The following is a 23592-nucleotide window of genomic DNA, read 5'->3' as shown; positions in this document are numbered from 1 at the left end:
GGGGTCCCCCACCCCAAGGGTGCCAGAACTGTGAGAGGGCCATGCCTGTCCACTTTTTAACATAGGCAGAGACTCTGGCAGGGGCTGTGCTTTGCGTTGCGGGAATTGATAAGGTGATTAGCTCCCGCACTGCAAAGTGCAGCCCCTGCTAGTGGTGCCAGCCTCTTCCCAGGGGGGAGGGCATGAGATGAGCCTTAGGACCCTCCCTCACCATGGGCCCTTCCCCTTGTTCATCCTCTCCTCTGAGGCTTCTAAGAGCTGCTCAGGGAGCCTGGGCTGCTGTGGGGAGCCCCCGACACTCCGACCTGCCCGGGGCGGCGTGACCCAGGGCGGGTGGGAACACAGAGAGGGGGGCTGCTCTCGGGCTTCCTCATTCCGAGCAGGTGGAGGGTCTGGGGTTCTCCACAGTGGCCTAGGCTCCCTGGGCAGCTCTTGTCTTGGCCTGTCTCTGGCTTCTAGCCTGGTCGGGGGGGACTTCAGGGGGAAGAGGTGCAGGGGGGTGGGGCCCCAGGGAAAGACAAGGTCTCTAAGGTGCCACAAGTACTCCTTTTCTTTTTGCAAATACATACTAACACGGCTGCTACTCTGAAATCAGTTCCAGCACTGGTGGCCTTCCCTCTTCTACCCAGCTTCCAGCATTCCTGGGGCCCCTCAATTGGGCCTGTGCATTAATCTGCCATTGACTGAGTCACATGAATCCCCAGGAGAGAGAAAACCATGGCGAGGGGAAACTGAGGCAGAGAGCTGCAAAGCCACACTTGGCCAGTAGGGTTGCTAAGGCACAGCCATGTCAGTGACACAACCATGCAGGCCCCCCTCTGTATATGCCTGAACTAGATTACTCATTCCCATGGACAGTAATGCTAGCTAATGCTCACTTCGGGATTTGTCCCAGTTCCAGTTCACAGAAGAAAGTCCCTTCTCTTCAGAATGGGACAAAGATTTCAGAATGTTTATCCTGGAAAAATATTTCCTATAATGGGATCCTTAAATCAGAATATTCATATTTGTTACACATACTAGCAGGGTCACCTTTTTCTTATGGCCTGCCTCCAAACTGCAGATAGAAATACCAGGACACAGTTACCAGAGCATGCCAGAAAGCACCCTAACTTTCTCCCAAAAGAAGGTAACTCTACTTAGTGCAATGGTTTTAGAATACTACTCTTTGTGCATTTGGGTATTATATTTATTGCTTGTTAGTAAAGTTCTGGTAATGCACACAGTGTTCACAAGGAGGTGCATCTGTCCCATTGCCCCCAAGTGGAAGAACTGGACCTATTCCAGATCAAAAAGAGATCAATAATACCATCAACTTGACTTCAGTCCTGTGCTGTTCTGAGTTTTCCATCTCGCTGAGCTGTTTTAGATTTCTCTGCTTTCGATAGTGGAAGTGGGGCTTTCCTCTGACTCACAAAAAATATGACTCTAGGGTGCCACAAGTCCTCCTTTTCTTTTTGCGAATACAGACTAACACGGCTGTTACTCTGAAAAAATATGACCAATCAGAGTCATGCCAGACAGACAAAAACTGATGGCTTTTCCCTGCAGGCTATAAAGATCCTGATAGACAAATGAAAAATAGGACTTACAATAGTTTAGGAAAAGGATCCTCCTCATATCTTGGGGAGAGTTATTCCAAAGCGATCAGCTGCTAAGTCTGTTCCTGGAAGGGTGGTGCCCATCATGGGACGAGGTTTGGTTGGACAGCCTCAGGGGCCAGAGAACTGCAGCAGACTCATTTCCATAAAAGCTCTGTTCTGAGTAATAGAGCGCTCAGTGCCAAAAGCACTGTGGTATCTTGGTCCTGTGGAGATGCCATGCTGCAGACAGGGCTGCCCTGCACTTGTGGAAATGCAGTGGCCATACTGAACGAAACTGCCCCCGGGCGCTCTACTTACAACGAGGTGGTGCCTCCTCGTGGCTGTTCTGGGGATTAGCTCACTTTCAGGTCCGACACCTCCCCTTGCAGCCTCTCCCCACCCACTGTCCTCTTCTCCTTCTGCAGCACCTCTCACACTGGGGACTGCAGCTTCCTCTTCATGACCCAGCCCTCCGGACACTGTGTGCTTCCCCTTCCAGGGTATAGGGATGCACTGGACCAGCAGCCCAGGCTGTGCCGCTCCAGCTGTGGCTGGTAGGGAACCAGGCCTGCCCACTACTCTGGGTTTCAGGCCAGGGACCCTACAACACGCAGCCAAGGTCTGCTCAGTCTTCAGCCTTGCTGCCCTCTCCCTGGGATGCTTCCTACTTGCCTCCCACCAGTTTTCTTCTCCAACCTTCTCTTTTCTGGGCATGCCCTCAGGGCCAAGCTCCCAGGAGGGTGGCTGCAGAATTCCTCACTTCTACCATTTTTATACTAGCCCAGGCCACCTGCTCAGCGGAGCTTCATCCTCCCATCTGGGGTTGTGTCTTCAGTCAAAGCCAGTGGTTCCCAAACTTTAACAGCCCACGAACCCCTTTCACTAAATTGTGAAATCTTGTGAACCCCCTCCTAAATAGAAATATTTCCACGGATTTAAGTTTAAATTTCCTCAGTGTGATGGATGCACTTGCTTTGCTCTGCATAGCTCTTGGAAGTCTGCAACCGCTGAAGAAAGATAAAGTCTCAGGTCTGGTTTGGCATCAAGTCTGTTTCTGTATTTGGTTTTCAGATGTGCACATGAGGAAAACGCTTTCTCGCATAAGTATGTTGTTGAAAATGGCAACAAAACTGTAGTACCTTTTTCTGCCAGAAGGAGGTACTCATTCCTTAAGCTCAGCCAAAAGTTGATCAATGACAGATTTCTGAAACTCCTTTTCAGTTCATAACCACAGGAGATCTCAATCAATTTCTTTTTCCTCAGTGTTCAATATCTGTGTTGAGAAAGTGGTATCATCAAAAGGGTTATGTATCCAGTCATTATCGCCTGACATAGCTGGAAAGTATTTCCTGAAAGTTGTGCAAAGTCCTTTTAGGTGTGCAGTTATACTGGCTTTAGTGCACCGATCCAACTGAAGTTTATGTTCTGCCAGGAAGTCATGAAGATTACTGAAACACTCCGTTTGATTGTTTTCCAAACAACTCTCCTAGAATTGCAACTTCTTTATCATGGATTCAACTTGCTCTTTCAAATTGAAAACTGTTATATTGAGGCCTTGAAGAGACAAATTTAGGTCATTAATTCTTGAGAAAATATCTGCTAAATAAGTTAGGCTCTGGAGTGAGACATTATTTTCCATACAGCTGGAAAGGTGGAAAGGGTGGTTGTTGAAAAAAACTAGGATTTCCATTCTAAGCTCAAACAAGCACACAAGAATTTTGCCCCATGAGAGCCATCTAACTTTGGTACGGGGCAACAGACAATTGTGTACACTACCCATTTCTTCACAAAGTACGTGAAATATGCTGGAATTTGTTGGCCGTGATTTTATGAAATTCATCATTTTCACTGCATTGTCCAGCACTTCCTTCAGTCTCTCGGGCATGCATTTTGTTGCGAGGGCTTGTCTATGGATGCTGCAATGAGTCCATGAGACTTTTGATTCAACCTTTTTTGTTCGAGCTACAAATCTAGTATACTTCCCTGTCACTGATGTGTCACTGATGTCCCTGCGAGGGACAAGTTAGCCTAGAACCCCGCCCCCCGCACAGCGTGCCCCCCCCACTCACTCTGCCCCTCATGACACCCAGCTTCCCCTATCTGCCAAGGACAGGGGTCAGAGCTGCCATCTGCATGCCTGGGGTCTCAGCTGCCGCCCTGCCCACCATGGGGCTCAGGTTGCTAGCCATGTGCCAGGGTCTGGGTTGCTGGCTCCGCACTCCGTGGGGCTCAGGCTGCTGGACCACACTGACCGGGGCTTGGGCTGCCTGCTCAGTGCTCCGCTGAGCTCGGGCTGCTGGTCCCCATTGACCGCCGGGGCTTGGGCTGACAGCCCCAATTGCCCAGCCCCCCACTTTATGGGGCTTGGGCTGCCAACCCCATACTGAGTGTGGGGGCTCGAGCTGCAAGCCCCCCCACTGATGGGGGCAGGGCTCGAACTGCTAGCCCCAACTGCCCGGCCCCATGCTCCATGGGGCTTGGGCTGCCAGCTCCCGCCAACCAGGGTTCAGCTGCGTGCTCCGCAGAGCTCAGGCTGCTGGCCCCCGCACTGACAGGGGCTCAGCTGTGCACTCCGCAGGGCTTGTGCTGCTAGCTCCAGTTGCTTGGCCCCGCTCTCCATGGGGCTCAGGCTGCCAGCCCCACGCTGACCACTGGGGCTCGGGTTGGCGGCCCCTCCACTGACAGGAGCAGGGCTTGGGCTGCTAGCTTCAACTGCCCAGCCCTGCACACCGTGGGGCTCAGGCTGCCAGCCCCACGCTGACCGCTGGGGCTTGGGCTGCTGGCCCCCACATTGACCGGGGCTCGGCTGCCTGCTCAGCGCTCCATGGGGGTCAGGCTGTCTGCCCTGCACCTGGGTCCCACCTGCTGCCTCCCATGCCTGGCGTCCTCTGGCTGCCATTAGGGGCATTTTTCTGGTGACCCCCCTGTAACGTTGTGCAAACCCCCAGAGGTTTGCGAACCGCGGTTTGGGAACCACTGGTCTAAGCCCTTCATGTGGGGTCTATCTCATTAAGTGACCTGTTCTGAGCTTCTTTACCCCTTTCAGGGATGGTGTGGGGTGAACGCCCCTTCACAGGGCCCCAGTTTTCTCCCTGCTTCCCCCGTGCTATAGGGAAGAGGCGGGGGTAGTAATTTAGTGCTGGCCTACACCAGCAGTAAGTTTCTGCCATCTCTGGCTCTTGGGGCAAGAACCAAAGCACCACCCCTTTCCCACCCTTGTTCACTTGACCCAGCTTCTGGCCCAAGTCTTGAAATGGGGCACTCCCTTTTTGTGCTAGTGGAAGGTGACTGTAGGCCATAGGGCTAGCTTAGCCTTTATTAGATTCAGCTGTAACTCAAGGAACCTACAGGCCTGTATCCTGCAAGACATGAGCTTAAGCAAGTTAGCATAAGTATAGTAGGCCTGTGACCCCGGCCTAGATAAATGGCCTGACAGTTACCTTTAGATTTTGGGGAACTAGCAGTAGCTTGGTTAACTGTGAGTATTAAAACCTAACGGTACCCACAACCACAGGAACATCCAAGTGATACTGGGCTGGGCTATTTTAGGATGGAATAGTTGGTAGATGTCTAACCACAATTTTGCTTAAGGGCATGGCTACACTTGCAGATTTAGAGCTCCGGGAGTTAAACCAGGCCTCGGAGACAGCAGCAGGGAAAGCGCTGCTGCGTGTTTACACTGTCAGCTGCAAGCACAGTGGCGTGGCCACATTAGCAGCTCTTGCAACGCCACAGAGAGCCGTGCATTGTGGTAGCTATCCCAGCATGCAAGTGGCTGCAACGTGCTTTTCAAATGGGGGGGGGGGGTGGAGTCTGACAGGGAGTGTGTTGTGTGTATGTGGGGAGAGACAGTGTGTTTTGGGGGGCAGAGAGTATGTCAGCAGGCTGTCTTATAAGTTCAGACAGCAGCAGGGGGAAGCCCAACATCAGCCCCTCCACCTCTCTCTCACACACACACGCCCAGCGCCTGCCTCTGCAGCAGCAGCATCCCACAGAGATGGTTGCTTTGTGTCCCAGAGCAGATAAGCAGCCGGCTGTCAGAAACGGAGCTTTGGAAGGGGATAGCCCCAGGCCTGCAGCCGAGTTCAAAACAATGACCAGGGTGGCCACATGACTTCAAGGGATTATGGGACATTTCCGGAGGCCAATCACAGCGCAGTAATGCAACACATCGTCCACACTGACACCTCAGCATTTCAGCCAGGCCGCAGCAAGCTCTATGCTTCTCATGGAGGTGGATTACCAGGAGCGCTCCAGCTGCACAGTCCAGGCCCTCGAAGTGCCTTGCCAGTGTGGACACCTCAGGAGTTAGGGCGCCCAGGGCTGATTTAATGCGCTCTAACTTGCAAGTGTAGCGAAGCCCTAAGTAATAAGTGATGTATATAATATTGAGTTTAATTGTGTTAATATGCTAACCTATAGGATAAGTGCACCCCAATATTATGAGGGTGAGGAAGTTAGATTTGGACATGGAAGACTGAGCATTAGAATAAATATTCATTATAATGCTCAGACCCCATAATAGGACAAACCACCATGTGGAGGGGGTTAGCTTTCCATCATTTGACCCTTCAGCTCTATGGTTTTCTACCATCAATCTTGAGCACTGAGGAACTTGGACCATTGGACTCATTTGGCATGCCAGAGACAGGGCTGGCCTGCTGTCTCTTACCATCAGCTCCTCAAGGAAGAGTGTAAGTATGTAAGTCTAGGACCATATGCAAAGAATGATACTACAGATATCCAAACACTGTATTATTCCTATCTGTTTATGTGGTTTGGAGCTTTTCTGGCTTTATTATTTGATCTTAATAAAAATCTCTAAGGTTTTGCTTTGCCCTCAGTGAGTGTCTTTGCTATTCAACTTGAGGTTCCCTACAGGATATTGAACTCGTTGGTTTTAGTTCTGTATAGTCTGATTTTTTGGGGATAAGAATCCTATTACCCTCCGCTTATTAATCTGATCAATTGGCAATCAGGCAATCCCTTTTACCCATTAAAAGGGATCAGGCATCAAAGGGGACTGTACTGTCTTCTCCTAATGCCCCTTAATAGTCCTGCTATTATCCCTGTCCCCATCTCTGCCTCTGTTTACTCCTCTGGAGAAATTAGCTCAGCTCTCAGTTGTTCAGACTTCTCGTCAGCTGAGAAGACTGTCCCTCGCAGTGTATCAAACTGCTGTTGCCTCTCTGGTTCGTCAATATTTGGGGCCTTGCAAGATTGTTTCCATTAGAAGGAAAAATTGATAACAGTCAAGTATTTCTTTGGTACAATCCTTTTTATTTACCAAGCTTGTGCACAAAGTCCTGTTCTTCTGAATACACGAGAAGCAAACAGGTTTCAGAGTGGTAGCCATGTTAGCCAGTTTCCTTGCTCACAATTTCCAAGTCTGCCCCTCCAGTCAGTTCTGTGTCCCAAGGAGCTGTGTCTCTCCTCTTCCTCTCAATTTAAAGCACACATGTCCACACACATGTGCACAAACACATGGAGAAGAACATTTGAAAAGAAACAAAAACATCAGTTTTATTTCAAATTGACCAAAATGTTTTAGGATGACTGTAAATTAATTGTTTTAATTTTTCTGTTTTGACTCAAGCATTTTCAGGGATGTCCACCCATCTTGTCGCGGGGGGGAGGAGTTTCACACATCTCTGTGGGGTGGGGGGTTGTGTTCTTTTATTGGACAAATTGAAAATGAAATGCTGTTTTGAAATGAAAAAACAGAACTGAAACACTGACAACCTTGAATTTCTTTCAAGTTTTTTTCTTTTTTGCCCTTAACTATTTTTTTGAATTTGACCCCAATTTGCGAATCGTTCCAGGCCCTGAAAATTTCACTTTTGAGGGAACTTTCTATTCCCTGAAGAAAAATTCCCCAGCTTTGCTTGTGAGTTTTTGAAGATAAATAACGGATGTGATTGGAATAAGAATCCTTTATCATTGGTTTGAGCCTTGGCCTGCTAAACCCAGGGTTGTGAGTTCAATCCTTGAAGGGGCCATTTAGGGATTTGGGGCAAAAATTGGGGCTTGGTCCTGCTTTGAACAGGGGGTTGGACTAGATGACTTCCTGAGGTCCCTTTCAACCCTGATATTCTATGATTTAGCATGCCCTACAGCACAATGCCCTAACAATATTACCTGTCTAACCAGTCCTGGAAAATGGCTAATCAGCAGCCATTTCACAGAGGGGGTAGGAAACTCCATGGTTAAATGACTGACTTTAGGTCACTGACAAAGCTGGGAGTAACATTCAGGAGCTCTGACTTATATTGATGAAGTGTACTAGATACAACATGGGGCTTTTTTCAATAGTTCCTTCCCCCAAAACCCATTCTGGTGTGCGCTGAGTATGTGTTTCCAGTCCTCAAAACCTACACACCAAAAACATAAAAATATGAATGAATCCAAAGTTTCACCAGACAACACCAAAACCACGCGCACGATGGCTATTGAAAGCAAAAATGCTGACCCGAAGCTGCATACACCATTCTCACAGAGTCACAGAAGTTTAACCACAAAGTGGCTAGGACACGGCTAATGGAGAGGAAGCGTGCGTGAGAAGAATTGAATTACACAGTTTTGGTTCCCACGGGTGCACAGCACTGTACAGCATTTGAGAGCATTTCCACTTCTGGCAGCGTCACTCAAGTGGAGGGCGCGCCTGGGAGCTCTGCAGTGAAACGCAGCCAGTGGGAGACCAGCTGCTGCAACCCTGTCATTTCCATATCCAGGACATGTGGGGCCCCTGGAAAAAATGGTTTAGGAAGAGGTTCATATTGTTGATATCTAGTAATCATTTGGGATATTTGTTTGTATTTGCTATTTTTGCTAGTAGCTTATTATAATAAGAGAAATGGGAGCAGCCCCATTAAGAATAGGGTGGGGCTGGGGGGGCTTGGAGGGCATTCTTGCAGGGGTGAGCAGCACTGTGTGTACTGCTGCTGCAGGAGGAAGCCGGATTTAGCAGGGTGCTGGGGATGTCTCAGCTTCAGAGAAGCTCTTAAAGCAAAGGTTTGGCTTCCCAGAATACACCAAGTTCTCCTTTTTAAAAGCAAAGTCCTGTGGCAGAGGGTGTAACACACACAGCATGAGTGCTTCAGACTGTGGAGACACTAAGGTTCAAGTCCTCAAAGATATTTGGGCTCCTAATTTCCTCTGAAACCTAAGACAGTTAGAAGCCTAAATACCTTTGAAGATCTGGGCCTAAATCCTGACCTGAACCTTCCTGGAACAAACTAGCTTGCACCTATTTAAGGGCAGTGGGAACCCAGGGCCACCCAACCCTATTCCAAGGACTGGCCCCTATCAGAGAAGGTGTTAAGGAAGGATCCTCAGACTAAGCTGGGAACGTGGGCCAGGTGTGGCTGTCAGGTGATTACCTCCTGAGCATTACAAAGGCTACTTTCAGCTCAGTCAGGATAGACAGAGCCACATGGAGGTAAAATTCCAGTGGGCTAAGGAATGCTTCCCAGGTTAAAAGAAAAGGAGTACTTGTGGCACCTTAGAGACTAACAAATTTATTTGAGCATAAGCTTTCATGAGCTACAGCTCACTTCATCGGATGCATACTGTGGAAAATACAGGAGATGTTCTTATGTACACAAACCATGAAAAAATGGGTGTTTACCACTACAAAAGGTTTTCTCTCCCCCCACCCCACTCTCCTGCTAGTAATAGCTTATCTAAAGTGATCACTCTCCTTACAATGTGTATGATAATCAAGTTGGGCCATTTCCAGCACAAATCCAGGTTTCCCCCCCCCCCCCCCCCCCGCAACAAACCCACTCTCCTGTTGGTAATAGCTTATCTAAAGTGATCACTCTCCTTACAATAAGAAAAGGAGTACTTGTGGCACCTTAGAGACTAACCAATTTATTAGAGCATAAGCTTTCGTGAGCTACAGCTCACTTCCTCAAATCTGAGGAAGTGAGCTGTAGCTCACGAAAGCTTATGCTCTAATAAATTGGTTAGTCTCTAAGGTGCCACAAGTACTCCTTTTCTTTTTGCGAATACAGACTAACACGGCTGTTACTCTGAAACCTCTCCTTACAATGTGTATGATAATCAAGGTGGGCCATTTCCAGCATAAATCCAGGTTCCCCCCCACACTTTTTTCAACAGACACAAACCCACTCTCCTGTTGGTAATAGTTTATCTAAAGTGATCACTCTCCTTACAATGTGTATGATAATCAAGGTGGGCCATTTCCAACACAAATCCAGGGTTTAACAAGAATGTCCGAGGAACGAGGGGGGGTGGGGGGTTTGGAAAAAACAAGGGGAAATAGGTTACCTTGCATAATGACTTAGCCACTCCCAGTCTCTATTCAAGCTTAAGTTAATTGTAGCTAATTTGCAAATGAATTCCAATTCAGCAGTCTCTCACTGGAGTCTGGTTTTGAAGTTTTTCTGTTGTAATATCGCAACTTTCATGTCTGTGATTGCGTGACCAGAGAGATTGAAGTGTTCTCCGACTGGTTTATGAATGTTATAATTCTTGACATCTGATTTGTGTCCATTTATTCTTTTACGAAGAGACTGTCCAGTTTGACCAATGTACATGGCAGAGGGGCATTGCTGGCACATGATGGCATATATCACATTGGTGGATGTGCAGGTGAACGAGCCTCTGATAGTGTGGCTGATGTTATTCGGCCCTGTGATGGTGTCCCCTGAATAGATATGTGGGCACAGCTGGCAACGGGCTTTGTTGCAAGGATAGGGTCCTGGGTTAGTGGTTCTGTTGTGTGGTATGTGGTTGTTGGTGAGTATTCGCTTCAGGTTGGGGGGCTGTCTGTAGGCAAGGACTGGCCTGTCTCCCAAGATTTGTGAGAGTGTTGGGTCATCCTTCAGGATAGGTTGTAGATCCTTAATAATGCGTTGGAGGGGTTTTAGTTGGGGGCTGAAGGTGTCGGCTAGTGGCGTTCTGTTGTTTTCTTTGTTAGGCCTGTCCTGTAGTAGGTGACTTCTGGGAACTCTTCTGGATCTATCAATCTGTTTCTTCACTTCCGCAGGTGGGTATTGTAGTTGTAAGGATGCTTGATAGAGATCTTGTAGGTGTTTGTCTCTGTCTGAGGGGTTGGAGCAAATGCGGTTGTATCACAGAGCTTGGCTGTAGACAATGGATCGTGTGGTCTGGTCAGGGTGAAAGCTAGAGGCATGTAGGTAGGAACAGCAGTCAGTAGGTTTCCGGTGTAGGGTGGTGTTTATGTGACCATTGTTTATTAGCACCGTAGTGTCCAGGAAGTGGATCTCTTGTGTGGACTGGACCAGGCTGAGGTTGATGGTGGGATGGAAATTGTTGAAATCATGGTGGAATTCCTCAAGGGCTTCTTTTCCATGGGTCCAGATGATGAAGCTGTCAGCAATATAGCACAAGTAGAGTAGAGGCATTAGGGAACGAGAGCTGAGGAAGCGTTGTTCTAAGTCAGCCATAAAAATGTTGGCATACTGTGGGGCCATGTGGGTACCCATAGCAGTGCTGCTGATTTGAAGGTATACATTGTCCCCAAATGTAAAATAGTTATGGGTAACGACAAAGTCACAAAGTTCAGCCACCAGGTTAGCCGTGACATTATCGGGGATAGTGTTAAAACCAGGTTAAAGCACACCCTAGGAAGGAGGGCTGCAGAAGCTCTGTTCTAAGGGGGAAGATGTTTTGGGCCCAGGACTGGGGTTAGAAAAGCCTCATGGAGGGAAACTCTGCAAACTGGTATGTAGAAAGAGGCCCTGGGAAGGAAAGAGAGCCAAGTAATCTAGGGGTTGGGAACCCATAGTAAGGCTGGGTATGGGTCCCCCCCATGCTGCTACCCTGGTCAAGGGGTGCAACAAACCTTGCTGTTCAGGGGAGGGAACAGGGATCAACTGGAACCCAGGAGGGTGGGAATTGGAGCCCAGAAAGAGGTTGAAGACTGTTGTGTGTAACTGAAGTGACCCTCAGAGGAATGGCTGTGCCTGGTGTGAGCTGGGGCAGAAGGCTGATGCTAGTGTTCTCCTTTGAACCCTGATTATCCCGGAAGGGGTGAACTGTTGTGCCTTGGCCAGGGGGCTAAGTCACCTCAGCAGCGGAGCTGTGCTAAAGGCTGAGGGAACTGTTGGGCACAAGGGGAAACTGAGGCAGGGTGACTGCAGTGCCACCATGCACCATGAGGGGGTATGCGCTGGGAAAAGTTTGCAGTAATCAAGCCTCCGTGTAACCTCCCGGGTTACAATACTGCTCCTGTGCACCCTGCTACACCCCTGGCTTTGTGCTTGCTTGTTATCGCTGAAAGATTCATAGATATTAAGGTCAGAAGGGACCATTATGATCATCTAGTCCGACCTCCTGCACAACGCAGGCCACAGAATCTCACCCACCCACTCCTGCGAAAAACCTCTCACCTATGTCTGAGCTATTGAAGTCCTCAAATCGTGGTTTAAAGACTTCAAGGAGCAGAGAATCCTCCAGCAAGTGACCCGTGCCCCATGCTCCAGAGGAAGGCGAAAAACCTCCAGGGCCTCTTCCAATCTGCCCTGGAGGAAAATTCCTTCCTGACCCCAAATATGGTGATCAGCTAAACCCTGAGCATATGGGCAAGATTCACCAGCCAGATACTACAGAAAATTCTTTCCTGAGTAACTCAGATCCCACCCCATCTAATATCCCATCACAGACCATTGGGCCTATTTACCATGAATATTTAATTACCAAAACCATGTTATCCCATCATACCATCTCCTCCATAAACTTATCGAGCTTAATCTTAAAGCCAGATAGATCCTTTGCCCCCACTGCTTCCCTTGGAAGGCTATTCCAAAACTTCACTCCTCTGATGGTTAGAAACCTTCGTTTAATTTCAAGTCTAAACTTCCAGGTGGCCAGTTTATATCCATTTGTTCTTGTGTCCACATTGGTACTGAGCTTAAATAATTCCTCTCCCTCTCCGGTATTTATCCCTCTGATATATTTATAGAGAGCAATCATATCTCCCCTCAACCTTCTTTCAGTTAGGATAAACAAGACAAGCTCCTTGAGTCTCCTTTCATAAGACAAGTTTTCCATTCCTCGGATCATCCTAGTAGCCCTTCTTATTTCTTATTCCAGCCTAGTTACCTTCCACTCAGCACACTGTCTCCTGGTGCTGGGATGCTGAGTTCAAGGTTGATGGCTAAGGGTTAGAGGAAGGAGGGGATTATTTTGGCCAAGGTTTGGCACTGCTAAAACCCACTGACATGAAGTGTACAGGAAACGAAGCAATTCTGGTAAACCATGGTCTCTGTCTTGTAAACTTTAGTTTCTCAACCATGATACAAGCCAAAACCCACTGCACAGTTTGGACAATGCATGTGCAGACAAGCTGGCAGCAGCAGAAGAGTGAGGGACAGTGAAGTCACGCAGCTGGGAAAGCTCAGCTTCTCCAAGAGAAGCACATTTATATTTGCAGCATGACATTTGTCCCTTGGCTGATCCCACCCAGATATGTGATGGGACAACAAAGCTCACATTTCCTCTCTAAAACAGAGGTTCTCAAATGGTGGTCTGCAGATGGTAAGCTGCGCGGTAACGTGAGTGATGAGGACATGGACACAGACTTCTCTCAAAGCAGGGGCCCTGGCAATGTGGGCATCATGGTGCTAATGGGCCAGGTTCATGCGGTGGAATGCCGATTCTGGGCTCAGGAAACAAGCACAGATTGGTGGGACCGCATAGTGTTGCGGGTCTGGGACGATTCCCAGTGGTTGCAAAACTTTCGCAAGCGTAAGGGCACTTCTATGGAACTTTGTGACTTGCTTTCCTCTGCCCTGAGACGCAAGAATACCAAGATGAAAGCAGCCCTCGCAGTTGAGAAGTGAGTGGTGATAGCCCTGTGGAAGCTTGCAACACCAGACAGCTACCGGTCAGGCGGGAATCAATTTGGAGTGGGCAAATCTACTGTGGGGTCTGCTGTGATGCAAGTAGCCAACACAATCAAAGATCTGCTGATATCAAGGGTAGTGACCCTGGGAAATGTGCAGGTCATAGCAGATGGCTTTGCTGCAATGGGATTCCCTAACTGTGGTGGGGCCATAGACGGAACCCATATCCCTATCTTGGCACCGGAGCCCCAAGCCGGCGAGTACATAAACCGCAAGGGGTACTTTTCAATAGTGCTGCAAGCACTGGTGGATCACAAGGGACGTTTCACCAACATCAACGTGGGATGGCCGGGAAAGATACATGACGCTCGCATCTTCAGGAACTCTGGTCTGGTTCAAAAGCTGCAAGAAGGGACTTTATTCCCAGACCAGAAAATAACCGTTGGGGACGTTGAAATGCCTATATGTATCCTTGGGGACCCAGCCTGAAAGTTCTGTTTGTTTCTCCATGATGAAACCCACCTCCCCTTGGTTCACTCTACTTCCCTGTAAGCCAACCACCCTCCCCTTCTCCCTTCGATCACCGCTGTCAGAGGCAATAAAGTCATTGTTGCTTCACATTCATACATTCTTTATTCATTCATCACACAAATAGGGGGATAACTACCAAGGTAGCCCGGGAGGGGTGGTGGAGGAGAGAAGCACCAGGAGGGGTGGTGGAGGAGGGAAGGACAAGGCCACACAGCACTTTAAAAGTTTAAAACTTTAAAACTTATTGAATGGCAGCCTTCTGTTGCTTGGGCAATCCTCTGTGGTGGATTGGCTGGTTGGCCGGAGGCCCCCCCACCGCGTTCTTGGGCGTCTGGGTGTGGAGGCTATGGAACTTGGGGAGGAGGGCGGTTGGTTACACAGGGGCTGTAGTGGCAGTCTGTGCTCCAGCTGCCTTTCCTACAGCTCAACCATACGCTGGAGCATATTGGTTTGATCCTCCAGCAGCCTCAGCACTGAATCCTGCCTCCTCTCATCACGCTGCTGCCGCCTTTCAGCTTCAGCCCTGTCTTCAGCCCACCACTTACTCTCTTCAGCCCGCCACCTCTCCTCCCGGTCATTTTGTGCTTTCCTGCACTCTGACTTTGTCTGCGTCCACGCAGTCGTCTGTGCTCTGTCAGTGTGGGAGGACACCATGAGCTCAGAGAACATTTCATCACGAGTGCGTTTTTTTTCTTTCTAATCTTCACTAGCCTCTGGGAAGGAGAAGATCCTGTGATCATTGAAACACATGCAGCTGGTGGAGAAAAAAAAAGAGGCAGTGGTATTTAAAAAGACACATTTTCTAGAACAATGGCTACACTCTTTCACGGTAAACCTTGCTGTTAACATTACATACACAGCACATGTGCTTTCGTTCCAAGGTCGCATTTTGCCTCCCCCCACCACGTGGCTAGCCCCTCACCCGCCCCCCCAGCTAACAGTGGGTAACATTTCTGTTCAGCCACAGGCAAACAGCCCAGCAGGAACCTCTGCATGTCCCCTTAAGAAAAGCCCCCTATTTCAACCAGGTGACCATGAATGGTATCACTCTCCTGAGGACAACACAGAGAGATAAAGAACGGATGTTGTTTGAACGCCAGCAAACATACACTGCAATGCTTTGTTCTACAATGATTCCCGAGTATGTGCTACTAGCCTGGTGTGGTAAAGTGTCCTACCATAGTGGGTGGAATAAGACTGCCCTCCCCAGAAACCTTTTGCAAAGGCTTTGGGAGTACATCCAGGAGAGCTGCAAATGCCAGGGCAAATTAATCATTAAACATGCTTGCTTTTAAACCATGTATAGTATTTTAAAAGGTACACTCACCAGCGGTCCCTTGTCTGCCTGGCGGGTCTGGGAGGCAGCCTTGGGTGGATTCAGGGAGTACTGGCTCCAGGTCCAGGGTGAGAAACAGTTCCTGGCTTTTGGGAAAACCGATTTTTCCGCTTGCTTGCTGTGAGCTATCTACAACTTCATCATAATCATTTTCCTCGTCCCCAAAACCTGCTTCTGTGTTGCCTCCATCTCCACTGAAGGAATCAAACAACACGGCTGGGGTCGTGGTGGCTGAACCCCCTAAAATGGCATGCAGCTCATCATAGAAGTGGCATGTTTGGGGCTTGGACCCGGAGCGGCCATTCGCCTCTCTGGTTTTCTGGTAGGCTTGCCTCAGCTCCTTAAGTTTCACACGGCACTGCTTCAGGTCCCTGTTATGGCCTCTGTCCTTCATGCCCTGGGAGATTTTGACAAATGTTTTGGCATTTCGAAAACTGGAACAGAGTTCTGATAGCACGGATTCCTCTCCCCATACAGCGATCGGATCCCGTACCTCCTGTTCAGTCTATGCTGGTGCTCTTTTGCAATTCTGGGACTCCATCATGGTCACCTCTGCTGATGAGCTCTGGCCAGTGTGGCAAGCTGCAGGTGACCATGCAAACAGGAAATAGAAATTCAAAAGTTCGCGGGCCTTTTCCTGTCTACCTGGCCAGTGCATCAAAGTTGAGAGTGCTGTCCAGAGCGGTGACAATAGAGCACTCTGGGATAGCTCCTGGAGGCCAATACCGTCTAATTGCGTCCACAGTACCCCAAATTCGACCCGGCAAGGCCGATTTAAGCACTAATCCACTTGTCAGAGGTGGATTAAGGAAATCAATTTTAAGAGCCCTTTAAGTCGAAATAAAGGGCTTCATCGTGTGGACGGGTGCAGGTTTACATCGATTTAATGCTGCTAAATTCGACCTAAACTCCTAGTGTAGACCAGGGCTATGAATATATGCCTGACTAATCTAATTGCCTTCTATGATGAGATAACTGGCTCTGTGGATGAGGGGAAAGCAGAGGACGTGTTGTTCCTTGACTTTAGCAAAGCTTTTGACATGGTCTCCCACAGTATTCTTGCCAGTAAGTTAAAGAAGTATGGGCTGGATGAATGGACGATAAGGTGGATAGAAAGCTGACTAGATTGTCGGGCTCAACGGGTAGTGATCAATGGCTCCATGTCTAGTTGGCAGCCGGTATCAAGTGGAGTGCCCCAAGGGTCGGTCCTCGGGCCGGTTTTGTTCAATATCTTCATTAATGATCTGGAGGATGGTGTGGATTGCACCCTCAGCAAGTTTGCAGATGACACTAAACTGGGAGGAGAGGTAGATATGCTGAAAGGTAGGGATAGGCTACAGAGGGCCCTAGACAAATTAGAGGATTGGGCCAAAAGAAATCTGATGAGGTTCAACAAGGACAAGTGCAGAGTCCTGCACTTAGGACGGAAGAATCCCATGCACCGCTACAGACTAGGGACCGAATGGCTCAGTAGCAGTTCTGCAGAAAAGGACCTTGGGGTTACAGTGGACGAGAAGCTGGATATGAGTCAGCAGTGTGCCCTTGTTGCCAAGAAGGCCAATGGCATTTTGGGATGTATAAGTAGGGGCACTGCTGTTGGATCATATTAAAGAAGTTCTGTATTAAAATCACAAATGAGTTTGATTCCCTATAGTTTAAATTCCAGGGTATTACTAATTAAGAGGTCTCTTGGGTTTTGGTACTGTTTCTGTCCCCCTGTGTGTGAAACTTGCAAGCTGCTAATTGCGTTAGTACATTCTAAGACTGAGTCTGTTCTCAAAGCAATTCACACAGAGAGAGACTCAAAGCAATACTCTGTAACAACAGAAACAGCACCAAGAGACTCCCCGCCCTTCTGTTGTATTAACAACTGTGATTAAAATAGAGATAGAGGATGTATGTGGATGCATTCTTGGTGTGGATAATAACTGAATGATCAGGGAGGTGCCAGCGTAAGAATCCAGTGTCCATGGGCTGAAGAAGGCGTCAAGTGGAAATAACCAGAGGACCCCCGGAGGGCAGACTGGAATCCACCCAACAGCCTCAAGAATGGGAGAACCAAAGAACAAGATAACATCTGGCAGCACGGAGCCATCAGGAATGTGCTATCTGCTGACTGATTCAGCAACAGCATGATGAAGCAATTCCCATAGACTGGCATAGGAAGAAATTCCTATAAAAATGGACTCTGGAAAGTGAGAACTTTGGGGTCTGATTCTGCAAACCAACTTCCAGGAGCATCAGATGAGCATCTGACAAGGCCCTGCTCCCTCTTCATGTCCAGGCCACCTGGCAAGTGGCTTGGCATGAGCAACTCTAAGGCTGGTAACTATGATAACAACCTTGCAGAACCTGTGTGTGTGTGTTTGTATGAATGAATGTGTGAATAAATATGAGATTGAATGGAATGTTATAGCTATAACTAACTGCTTACTATGATTCTTTCTGTATTCACAATAAATGTGGTATTTTGCCTTTTCCTCTTTAATAAGATCCTGCTGGTTTTTATTTTATTGGTATAACATTTTGGTGGAGAATTGCGAAAGGGGGAATATTGGTAAAAAACCTCAGTTATTGTAAATATTGGTATGCACACCGCCAGCTCTATTGAGCTAGGCATTTCTATTAGGTTAACCAGACCTGCTGGCCTCCGGGAAGGTAGCAGGGGACCTGCTGGCCTTGGAGAAGGTAGCAGGGAAGAACAGGTTAACCAGAGCTGCTGGCCTCCGAGAAGGTAGCAGGGAGAAATATGTTAACCGGACCTGCTGACCTCCGGGAAGGTAGCAGGGGACCTGCTGGCCTCTGGGAAGGTAGCAGGGGAAAAAATGCATAGATTAAGCTATGATTTCAGAATCTAGGCTGTGTCACTTGCTAAGTAATACCAGGAGTGACAAAGAGATTGAAATATCCATGTTAAGATGTTTAAAAGAAAACAGAGTAAGCCAGTACCAGAAGGAGGAATGGAGTCAGAAGGAACTCCAACCTCACCTTTTGTTAAAGAAATTACACCTTTTAAACAAATCCTTCAAAAATTTGGGCTCAGTCCTTGGACTAAACAAGCCCTAGCTTATGTCTGCACTATTTCGGACCTAGAGGATAGATGGGCTCAGTATATCCTCATATACAAACCTTCTAGTGCTGCCAAAAGAGATGCAGCAGCAATTTAGTTGTTGTGGGAGGCATGTAAGGATTCTTCCCTCCGCTTGTCTTCATGTAAAGAGGAAAAGGCACAAATGGAAAAGGGAGCAGACAATTGGAAGGTGCTGGCTACAAATACGCAAAGCCAGCTGAAAATAGTGAAAGAGGCACTCCAGGAAAACAAAAGGAGTGAAAAAGTTAACTCTGCAGAGGCTGGAGGGACGCAGGTAAAGGGGGAGAAGGTCCTATGTACGGCACCCCCAGGCATAATTACAAAGAGAAAAGAGAGTAAAAAAAAAGTTAACTCTCCAGAGGCTGGAGGGAATTAAGCAGCTAAACTTTGTGAAAATGTTAAAAAGAGAAAGAGCATTCTTGGTTTCTTTGCAGCCATTCTGAAGGGAAAATGGGCCCTTTTCCAAAAGAATGTCTGTAAATTAGCCAGGCAAAAATAAACTATCTGATTAAAATCATTTGACTGGACAATTTAGTCAAATTTGCTAAAAGAACATAAGGGGGTTCTATTGGAACTTAACTGCCACAACTGCATAAAGGGAATGTAAGATGTAAAAATCAGAGCAGTGTGGAAGGGATGTTAAGGAAAAGAAAATGTGTATGTATCTGTCTCTGTGTGTGTAAATATGTAAAGTTCCAAGGACCAATTGGTTTTGTTTTTGTTTTAAAACAAATTCTAAATTCAAATTTAAAACTAAAAATTCATTTAACTCTTTAATTCAAAGTTGCAAAACTGACAGACCTTTTTGCTAGACACAGGTAATTAGTGTTGTTTGGCTTTGGGATTTGGCATTTAACCCTTAAAAGGTAACTCAAACTTTACAAAATTTAAAATGTTTTTAAGTTGTGGCTGCAGCAGGGCAGTCAAAATCAGGAGAATAGGAAAAAAAAATTCTGGATTCTTTTTGTTTGTTTGTTTTTTGTTTATTTGTTTTTGTAACAAAATAGCAGATGAGAGTTGTAGTAAAAAAAAATAAAATAAAAAAAGACAGTGCCCTTCTGAAGCAACAGGAGGGGTGAGGTGCACAAAACAAAAAGAAGCAATGTCAGAAATACCGAGCCTTAAAATCGCTCTGAGTAATCAGACTGTCACTTTGATAAAGGTACATGAAAACTCTGTAAGCAAAAAAAGAAATAGTTACACCTTATGTAAAAATTGATATGGAAAATGTTATAGAAGTTAAACTATGGAAGGAATGTGCATTTGCCCCAGAACATGTGCAGGGTTTATTGTAGAAGGGGCAAAAGAAATGCAAACATACCATGCTACTTAATTAAAATGCTATTAGGGCTCCAAAGGGAGCCACAGTAGGTTGGGTTTTCTTTTCCAGATTGCTGTGTGTTTTGGAAGCAGAAGTTAAAAGTAATCAAAACTCTGGTGAAAGTTGATTGTGTCCCTTTTAAGATAGAGTCTCTGAGCTGCTGATGGCTTTAAATCCAAAAGCAGGAAGTGTCTGTGAAAATGCAAATTACCTAAATGATAAAGGAAGGAAAGAACTAGCAGCATAAAGGAGCTGCAGATAAAGGACACACCTGGTCAGCAAACAAATTGTCTAAATAAAAGGCATGGTATCACAAGATAATTTTAATAAATTTAATGATAATAAGTATCCCTGTAACAACGTATAGTGTGTATGATTTTTGGAAAAACCCTTTAAGGTCGTATGGTAATGATGCTTCTCAGTTATTACCTGTAAATAAAACTTAAAGCTTAACACAGCAGGAAAAACATTATAAACTTGGTCTGCTGTATAAGAAGGAAAACTCAGGGATTTAATTGACTAAACAATGGGATAATTTCCCCATAACCCTTAAAAGATAAAAGCCATTGAAACCTGGCCTGCCTATAGAACAAAAACAGGAAAATGTGGGGGCAATTCCTCTGTTTTGCCTGCAATCAGCAAGGGTATTTGTAAAAGAAATATTTTAAGCAATAATCTGCCACCCCAAAAGGGGTAGAAACATGTTCTTTTTGTCTTTCAGAAAATCAGGAAAAGCTGATGCCAGCTGAAGACAAACCCAATACCATGAATCTACTGTCACAATAGAAATTGTGTTTTGTGTTCTATGTTTTGTCGTGTGTTTCCTCTTGTTACTAGCACTGTTGTGTGTTTAAAAAAAAAATACTGAAGACCTGCAGGTACTTAAAAATAAATTAAGCTCTGTCCCAGCTACAGGACAGCCTGATACAAAAACAAGTACATGCCAATGTAGACTTGGTCCAAATTGGTCTGGGTAACCTAAAAGCCCAATGGAATCTTTGGCAATGGCTTAATACTACCACATGGCTTATGCATAAGAAAAAAAATTTAGAAATAGGAAACTACACAGCCATACTATGGGATGCACTGAAATGCAGATACTTGCACTAGCTACTTTGAACACAAAATGTTCTGGGTCATACTGGGAAATATTAAGGGTTTGATGCATTTGTTAAAACAAAGAAAGAGATCACTGTTTGACACTTATCAATATGAATGAATGTAATACGTTTCCAGTATTGTAAAACCAGACTTGTTAATGGGAGAAATTGTTGTCAAAATTGCACACCAACAGTCCCTGGAGGCAAAGGTATTGAAGGTTAGCCCACTCCCCATATTACACATGGGATCCTTCTGGCTACCCTGGACCTCAAGCCAGTGAGCTGGGGAGGGAGGGAAGCTATTGGACACTAGAGGTTGTACCGAACGGACTCCTCAAAAGTGGGTGTGCCTCACCTTGCCTGTTGCCCCAGAACCTTGTAGTAAAGATACAAAACTAGGATCATGTATGTGGGATGAATTGGAATCACAAACTCAAATTGCCTCACAGTACCTTCTCTTGAATAGGCTACATAGAAAGTGACACTGACGATTATATATCTTAGTGTCAAAAGGGGGATTATGTTGGATCATATTAAAGAAGTTCTGTATTAAAATCACAAATGAGTTTGATTCCCCAGAGTTTAAATTCCAGGGTATTACTAATTAAGAGGTCTCTTGGGTTTTGGTACTGTTTCTCTCCCTCTATGTGTGAAACTTGCAAGCTGCTAATTGCATTAGTACATTCTAAGACAGAGTCTGTTCTCAAAGCAATTCACACAGAGAGAGACTCAAAGCAATACTCTGTAACAACAGAAACAGCACCCAGAGACTCCCCGCCCTTCTGTTGTATTAACAATTGTGATTAAAATAGAGATAGAGGATGAATGTGGATGGATGCTTGGTGTGGATAATAACTGAATGATCAGAGAGGTGCCAGTCTAAGAATCCAGTGTCCATGGGCTGAAGAAGGTGTCAAGTGGAAATAAACAGAGGACCTCCCCCGGCCCCCCCGCCCCCACCGGAGGGCAGACTGGAATCCACCCAACAGCCTCAAGAATGGGAGAACCAAAGAACAAGATAACATCTGGCAGCACGGAGCCATCAGGAATGTGCTATCTGCTGACTGATTCAGCAACAGCATGATGAAGCAATTCCCATAGACTGGCATAGGAAGAAATTCCTATAAAAATGGACTCTGGAAAGTGAGAACTTTGGGGTCTGATTCTGCAAACCAACTTCCAGGAGCATCAGATGAGCATCTGACAAGGCCCTGCTCCCTCCTCATGTCCAGGCCACCTGGCCAGTGGCTTGGCATGAGCAACTCTAAGGCTGGTAACTATGATAACAACCTTGCAGAACCTGTGTGTGTGTGTTTGCATGAATGAATGTGTGTGTGAATAAATATGAGATTGAATGGAATGTTATAGCTATAACTAACTGCTTACTATGATTCTTTCTGTATTCACATTAAATGTGGTATTTTGGCTTTTCCTCTGTAATAAGATCCTACTGGTTTTTATTTTATTGGTATAACACTGCCAGCAGATAGAGGGACGTGATCGTTTCCCTCTATTCGACATTGGTGAGGCCTCATCTGGAGTACTGGTTTCAGAGTAACAGCTGTGTTAGTCTGTATTCGCAAAAAGAAAAGGAGTTCTTGTGGCACCTTAGAGACTAACCAATTTATTTGAGCATAAGCTTTCATGAGCTACAGCTCACTTCATCGGATGCATACTGTGGAAAGCGTAGAAGATCTTTTTATACACACAAAGCATGAAAAAATACCTCCCCCTACCCCACTCTCCCGCTGGCAATAGCCCATCTAGAGTGATCATTCTCCTTACAATGTGTATGATAATCAAGGTGGGCCATTTCCAGCACAAATCCAGGGTTTAACAAGAACGTCGGGGGAGGGGGAGGGAGACTCCAGCGAGAGACTGCTGAATTGGAATTCATTTGCAAATTGGATACAATTAACTTAAGCTTGAATAGAGACTGGGAGTGGCTAAGTCATTATGCAAGGTAACCTATTTCCCCTTGTTTTTTCCTACCCCATGAGGGGGGATTTGATAGCTGCTTTCAATTACCTGAAAGGGGGTTCTAAAGAGGATGGATCTAGACTGTTCTCAGTGGTAGCAGATGACAGAACAAGGAGTAATGGTCTCAAGTTGCAGTGCGGGAGGTTTAGGTTGGATATTAGGAAAAACTTTTTCACTAGGAGGGTGGTAAAACACTGGAATGGGTTACCTAGGGAGGTGGTGGAATCTCCTTCCTTAGAAGTTTTCAAGGTCAGGCTTGACAAAGCCCTGGCTGGGATGATTTAGTTGGGGATTGGTCCTGCTTTGAGCAGGGGGTTGGACTAGATGACCTCCTGAGGTCCCTTCCAACCCTGATATTCTATGATTCTACGATTCTAAGACATCCAACCAAAACCAATTTTGAAATTTTTCTGTCACTGAAAATTTTCTTTTTATTTTTGAATCAACCAAAATGTTTTGGTTAACTCAAAACCATTTTTGTTGTTGTTCGATTTAGCTGTTTTCAGTTGGTTTTCACCCTGTGTGGTTTTTTTCTTCTAAAAAGTGGCCACATTGGATAATAAAATGCCATTTCCAAATAAAAACTTGAAAAGAAACACCTCACCTTATTTGAATTTTTTTTTGCAAATAATTCAGATCCCCCACAATGAATTTTTTCACTGAAATTTCTATTCGCGAAAAAAATTTGCTGAGCACTATTTGTGACATCACTCTATCTTACAAAGGAATAGGATAGACTTAGAGTAAAGTTAGCACGTGCGCTTTCCAAGTATTTTCCTGTTATCAAAAAGATTCACTGAAAATCAATGGAGGGAG

This window comes from Lepidochelys kempii, chromosome 6 (genome assembly GCF_965140265.1).
Source record: "Lepidochelys kempii isolate rLepKem1 chromosome 6, rLepKem1.hap2, whole genome shotgun sequence".
In the NCBI taxonomy this organism is placed as follows: domain Eukaryota; kingdom Metazoa; phylum Chordata; order Testudines; family Cheloniidae; genus Lepidochelys; species Lepidochelys kempii.
This window is presented reverse-complemented; position numbering follows the sequence as displayed.